This window comes from Lepisosteus oculatus, chromosome 26 (genome assembly GCF_040954835.1).
Source record: "Lepisosteus oculatus isolate fLepOcu1 chromosome 26, fLepOcu1.hap2, whole genome shotgun sequence".
Classification (NCBI taxonomy): Eukaryota; Metazoa; Chordata; class Actinopteri; order Semionotiformes; family Lepisosteidae; genus Lepisosteus; species Lepisosteus oculatus.
In genome coordinates this window covers 5,102,413-5,109,593 of record NC_090721.1, presented here as the reverse complement: position 1 = coordinate 5,109,593, position 7,181 = coordinate 5,102,413, and the positions used below count along the sequence as shown (strand labels likewise).

The 7,181-nt window shown below is 37.4% G+C and overlaps 1 long non-coding RNA gene across 1 annotated transcript; it reads right to left on the bottom strand.

Moving 5' to 3' along the window:
• Nucleotides 1-3,943: 3,943 nt before the first annotated feature.
• Nucleotides 3,944-5,089, bottom strand: LOC107079921 (uncharacterized). The gene is made up of 3 exons (XR_011183708.1): nucleotides 4,891-5,089; nucleotides 4,331-4,405; nucleotides 3,944-4,229 (listed from the first exon to the last, which is right to left on the bottom strand). It is a non-coding gene; the product is annotated as an uncharacterized lncRNA (long non-coding RNA).
• Between the last annotated feature and the right edge of the window lie 2,092 nt (nucleotides 5,090-7,181).

The window sequence follows — 7,181 nt, the reverse complement described above, 5'->3', positions numbered from 1 at the left end:
TGAAAAATACAGGAAATATAGAATTTCCCACAAATAGTAAAGATTATGCCAAGCGTTTCCCATACACCTTATATGGGAACCCAGTCCATCATGGGGAGCACAGACAAACACGGAGATATTTTAAAGACACTATTTAACCTGGACCTAAAATATAACTTCAAATAAACAGGCAGCTGAGTTCTTTGTTTCTGGCACAGCTTTGGCAATAATAATGATAAATCAGGCACAATGCGTTAAACAAATGTTTAATAATAATGACAAGAGCACACACTATAAAACACACAGTGCAACACATAGTACAACAAACAAGTTTCTCTATTTACAAACATGGAGTACTCAAGGCCTGAATCCAGCCCCTCCATCACATACTGTAGTACTTCCTTTGCCAATGTCTGACTAAATCTCAGGGGGCTGTCACTAATAGTGGATTGGGACAGGGCAAAAAAAGGGTGGTGTTTTATTTTTGTTCTGTTTTTGGATAAATGGAAAATTAATTAATAAAAACTGGTGCAGAATCCAAAAGAAGTGCTGGGCTGTGCTTCTGTGTCTGTCAGTGCATAAGTGTTTTCTGAATGGTCTGTAGTGTAGTGAATCTTCCATGCCTTCCAGCTACATTACATTTCCTTTCAAACTGACCAGCTTTCAGTAAGAAAACCTCATATTAGACAAAGAGGGCTTGTTTACTTCACTCCCTGACAAAACCACTTTGCAGCTGATTCCCAGGCAACATCCAGAAGATCAAACGCTAAAATGATAGAGGTGTTTCACAAACAGAGTGACTGAGGGAGACATCAGGACGCAACTTCTTGACAGCTGCTTTCAATAGGAACTACTGTATTCTCACACTGCTTGGATCTTGTTTGAAACAAGCGGAAGAGCTTATCTAGAAAATTACCATCTGCTTTCCATTTTTTAGGACATCTGGTGCTCGCATCAAATTGTAACCCACAGCTAGATTTAATCCTAAATATAAAATGTGTCCTTGCTAACCTTGTTAACCTGAGCTTTTTGGACTTTAGATCCAACGGGACTGTCCATAAGAGCAAAGCTGTTAACCCTGAGGTCCTGGCTAGATCCAACTCTGGGCTCAAGCATTCTGGCCTCCCTTAAGTCCTCCAACATTCTGTCCCCTAATAAACTACCCTGAAAATGCTTCAATTCACCACTCTGTCCCAAAAGATGCGGGGGTCATAATTGGAATGAGAGTTGAATTTTAAATATTTAAAACTTAAATACTGATTGATTTTTACATCGAAAATATTGCCCACAAAATGTGGAGAACACCCTAGACACAGTCCAGTGGACACTCAGTACACAAGCACAAGCATACAGTAACAATTTAAAGGACACCAATTTACCCAGCCAGCCGGTACCAAGCTGGAGCTATTCTGCTTAGACACAGAGATAACATGCAAGCTCCAGGCAGAAGATGTCACAGCTCAGAATTTAATCTAAGAGCCTCATGTTGAGAGACAGCAGCCCTAACCATCACAGCAATCAAAAACCAGTAAAACCTTTCACAAAGGAAAAGGAGAAATACATTTACTTACATTTCAATAGAACAGAAAATACAGACAACAGAATAATAGTCTCATTAGGTTTTTTTCTTTTTGACTTCGCACTTCCCTTATCTGCAACATCCAGCAAAGAAAAGCTTGCATCATTAAAACACAATTACTGTATGTACTGTATCAGACAATATCTCATAATGCCAGTATTGCGCTCAGTGTCCTGACTGTCCTTCCCTCCACATTTTTATTCTTTCTGCTGATTTAAACAGCCCTCTTGGCTTGTGACCCAACAGTGAAACATAGCCAGCTGATAAACCTGAGTCCCTTTGTGTATGAAACTCGAAAAGCAGCAGATAAGGATGAAGGAAAAGGATAAAGAGAAAAAAAGAGGTGCACAGGCAAGGAAAAGAAAAAGAAGGGGAAAACCCTTAAGTTCCCAGTGCCCTTATACTGATTGCATTTACAAATTGCATCTTTGATTAAAGAGCAGTGTGTGGGGATGACAAGTATTGATTTCCAATCTCCTTCCAAAATGACTCTATCATTGTGAGTAAGTCAGGCAATTTGCCTCACTTTACTCTTCAGGCCTTTGGGCTTAGATCACCCTGACAGACTTAGATCCCACAGAAGATGTTTAATTAGTAAGGAAATGAAAAAGAATTACTGTAAATCTTCACCATCAGTGTTTAGTTAGCAGAACGGGGAAATTTTAAAGGTTTTCTTATTTGTATGACTAAATTGGCTAATTTGTTCCGTTATCTTTACTACGCAGTTGCCATTGATATTCCAATAATTAAGATCTGTTCTCTTTGGATGACGTACTTGCTATTGTTCATTTAACAATTCACTTAGGCCACAAACAGTGCAGTTAAGGCTTGTTCATTGAGTGTCATTAAGAGAGCTCAAGCATAAAGGCTGTAATAGATAATGGTGAAATAGCTGTGTGAGTCGGTAATAATACATTAAAGAAGATAGAAGCAGAGTGCAGCCATAGGCACTAGATTCTTACTTCATTATAAATATGCGACCAAAGCAATCTTAAGCTTTTATCAAAATGCTCTGTGACAGCGTTTTCTCCTTAAATGCCCAACAAATATGTTGAGATTGGGAACAATGCACAAGCTAGCTTTAATGTTGTTGTAATGGTTGTTTTTTATCATTGTGGTTTAGGAAATAAAGGATGGTAAAAACACAAACTCAAATAATAGTTATTAATAAACGCAGTTTATTGGAAGAGACAAAAAAGTTGGAAATCAATTGGAAATGCGGTGGAAAACAAATGATTTTCCACTTCAATTAGTACTAACAATTATGAAAGTGAATCAATTAAAGCAATAGCAAAACTGACCATTTAAGTAACCTCGGTGAAATTCACCTTGAGATGTATTAATACATTTACACCCCTAGCCGTCCTCAATTATGTCAGAAGACGTGGTCGTGTGAACACATCGATAAATAAGTCTTAAGAGCAACCTCTCTTAGATCCCATCTCTTCATCTCTGTCATTGTTTGTTAGTCCATGCTTTCTTTTCAATCCTTTCCTGTCCGAGATTTCTGGAAGAGCTTGTTGGGCATTTGCAACCGGAGAAGCCTTGGGCTCATTCAGGACCTCCACTGGGTGGCTGTGAGTATCTACAGACCGCTCAACCGCCAGAGCTACGGGGCGGAAGAAATCCAAAGTGTCAAGATCAGATAAGTTCACCGTTTCCACTGCATGATCCGCAGACCCAGCTGGATCAAAACCAGAGTGGAAAAGCGCATCAGGGAGGGTCAGGTCATCCATGACGTTAGCAAAGTCATCCACAGAAGGCGCAAATTCTTCCAAGAGACGGGCAAATTCATCTAGACCCTCTTCAGTGCTGGGGATTTGAGAGTGCTCTTTGTTTGTCTCTGCTGTGTTTACCTTTGAACAGGATTCGTTGTCCTCCAGAGTTTGCTCAGCATGGGCTTCCATGATTGCAGCCTGTGCTTTGTTATACTGTGATGTCTTTTCGAAGGCAAGTGCATTACTTCCTGTTCTCACAACATCCTCGATTAAGAAATCCAGGAATTTGGCCTTTTCAGGACCTTCAGTGGCATCTGGGGGCTCCACGGGGTTCTTCAATAGACCGGGACTAGTCTTTACGTCTATTCCATTTCCATTTTCATAGCTGGGAGCAACAACACCACTACCAGGCTCTAAGGCATGCTGAGTATTCACAGGAGAATGACCAAAAATGGAATTGAACATTTCAGGAGACTGATCACTTGTAATACATTGATTTTCTTCTAATTGCTTAATGGCAGATGTGAGCTGTGAAGGATGAGAAAGGTTGACTGTTCCGATATATTTTAAAGATACTGGCTCACTCACTGTGTTTGCGGAAGACCAGCTCTGATGGGGCAAGTGCTGCCCACTGAGCACAGGAAAGGCTGCTGGTAATGTGCTTTGTTGCTGTAGGCTGGGATACAACACAAAGGCTGTAGGCGTTGCTTGGACAGTGTTTGGCTTATAATAAAATCGTTGTTGCATCCGACTTTGTAGTAAATGATAAATCAGAGTGTCACCGTTGGGCAGGTGTTGTTGATAAATTGGCTGTGGATTTTGGACCAGAGCTGGTTGCCTTAGATCCATCACTGGTGAACTGAAATACGAGTTCTGACAATAACCCATGGGAGGAATGCAGGAATGTGTTGAAGAGAGATTCACTCTTCGCACACTGGGATCACATTGCAGAACTGCAAAAAACAATTATGTTATTATTATCTGACTAACAAGAACAGATCAAAATTGTAATATTTTTCATTTAGTCAAAAACCACATGTACATATGGTCTCACCTGCAGCCTCATAATTTGGTTGATCTTGGCAAAATGTTCCTGGAGTCCCAAATGAGCTTTGCAATGCAGTTGGAGCTGCAAAAAATCAGACCAGTTAACATTTACAGTAGCTTGGCCAGAACACCACTATCACTTAAATAGGCAACAAAATTAACCTTTTTTTTGTTATGCCTCTTCATAGACATTTTGTGCTGGACACAAAATAAGTAATTATTTATATAATAGTTATTTATATTATTGTATCAAAGTGGATTATTTTTTAAATGAAATATCATTTAATAATTTAATGGAACCATTACAGTTAATTTAATAATGCTATTGAATACAGAATAAAACATGTTTAGCATTTTTATTTAAAGGAAATTGAAAAATTAGTTCTTCTAAATGATCTCAATAATATTTATTTTCACAACATATTGTATTATAAATATGAAATCATATAATGGTAACGAGTATAAGACATCTTTCTGTGGGACTTTTAAAGAATTATACATATGTTCTGCTTTACCTTGTAAAGGTCATGGCTTGAACACAAATAAATATATTACGAAATTGCTTACCTTTTTGAGGAAAATTACACTGGTAGTTTCCTGAAAGCTCTTGGTAGGCTTGAAACTGAAGCTTATTTCCCTGTATCACTGTGGGTACAGAGTTCTGCAAGCTGCTAGTCGAAAATGTATTGTTCATTTAATCAAATGAAGCAAAATGAATGTCTTGGATTGAATGTAAATCAGAAAAACTGACCCTTGTCCAGCTTGTCCCTTGAACTCTGTAACAAACATGCAGTAAATATTCTAACACTGTTGCTATGCTAATTGTGATGTCATCATTAATCAAAAATATACAATGTCTATAGTAGAAAAAACAAAGCTTCTTGCCTTTTCATGATACAAACCTGGGAAACTGGGAAACTATGATTTACTTGCAGAATACAACAAAAAAACAACACAAAAAACACGTACAGTGCCAACTGACTATAAAAGAGGAAATCAATTCACAAGTTAGTAATAAGCAAAAGCTTATGAACAGGCTGCTTTTACACTATTGAAACATAACCTGGCCATATTTCTTAATAAATTAGATTAATTCCAGGGAGAACATTGTATCTTTCATTTTCTTAGCATTTTATATTACTATCTAATGGGTTACATGGACCAAATGGCCTCATTTGTAACTTTCCTTATGTTCTTATGATATGAAAACCAGTATTTATGGTTTTGATGTAAAAAAAAACAAATCAGTACTGTACCACAAAAAAAGAGAAAATATTTACATGCAAAACCATCAGTAAACCATCAGTCCACCCTGCACTTCCTATATAATTCATTGTATATACACAAACAATGTACAGTATATCAATTACAATTATTATATATACAGTAGCACATTGTTTATTTTGACCTTTTTTTTTACCATTCCGCCTTATGTAACTTGACATTGGGTTCATTATGAGAGTGTAATAGTTCTGCAGGGGCCTGTGTCACTGCCTTACTGGGAATTGAACCCAGGGACCCAGCACTGCGCTATCTGCATAGGGTTTTCTCCAGGTGCTCCAGTTTCCTCCCACAGTCCAGAGACATCCTGGTGGGTTACATTTCTTCTGGGAAAACTGGCCCTGAACTGGTGTGTGTCTGTGTTTGTGTCCGTGTGAGCCCTGGCAAAGGACTGGCATTCAGTTTGGGGTGTACCCCACTTTCCGAGACGCACCCTGGCTCCCCCGGGACCCCAAATTGGATAAAGTAGTGAGAAAATGGATTGATGGTATATCATGGTAATTGTTTTCAAAGTGAGTAATCAGCTTAATATATTTATATTACAGTAGCTCAGTTTATTTAGCTAGTAATCCAAAAAAGACATTAAATATAATGCAGTTGCATTAAACGCAATATTTTTCCCTGAAAGCTTTCATCTAATGCACATTTAAGAATTTTTCTACACCAAAAAAACACACACAGGTTCTTAACAGTGTATAAAGTAGCAACAGTGCTAGTTTCTGAAAACACTGAACTATCAAAGGATACCGGGGATTAGCAAAGACTGGCTTCCAGAAAGTGTAAAAGCAAAACCTATGGGAGTAAGCGTGTCTAAGAAGCAGAGGAAATATGGCCAAGTTCCTGTAACTGAGGCTGCCATGAGGGCTTCTGTATTCCCTTAAGTGAAAGAAGATCCATGAATCTATGCCTGTCTTTCAAAACAAATGACTGTAAAGGTTTATACCTACTGCTGATCTGAATGTTGTACATATATACAAGATGGACAGCAAGTAAACATAGATGATTATTGTTAACATCTCCCTTGTGAATTTCATGCAATCAAACATTTTAAGGAAGACAGATTCATAGTTATACTATTTGGATTAGCCAGATTATAAGAAATGGGAACAGTGTGCAGGTTCACTGGTGTGTTTATAAGGCAAGTAAGATTTATGAGATGGTAACAATAAAAAGGTAACAGTAAAAATATATGGACACATACTCCAGTTTTACTTCAGGATAAACTACTGATGGGGATAATATTTTTGTAAAATATATATGTAGAAAAGTTTTTTTCTATTTACATTTATAATATTTTGCCACATTGCTTAATGATACGTCTTATTCATCTTCTGCCAAAGGACATGTTCACACATGGGAAGAAAAAACACAAGATCTTTCAATATTAATTTTTTATTTATAATAATTAATTCTAACAATAAAATACAATGTTTTGAACCAATACTTAAATTTAAGATACAATAAATTCCAGATAGGTTTTATTCAGTCATAAAACTAGGATGGGACTGTGAGGAAGATTAGAAAAAGACAGGAAAAACGTTGGCTTATCAATTAACCTTTGTAAAGAAAGTTTTTTA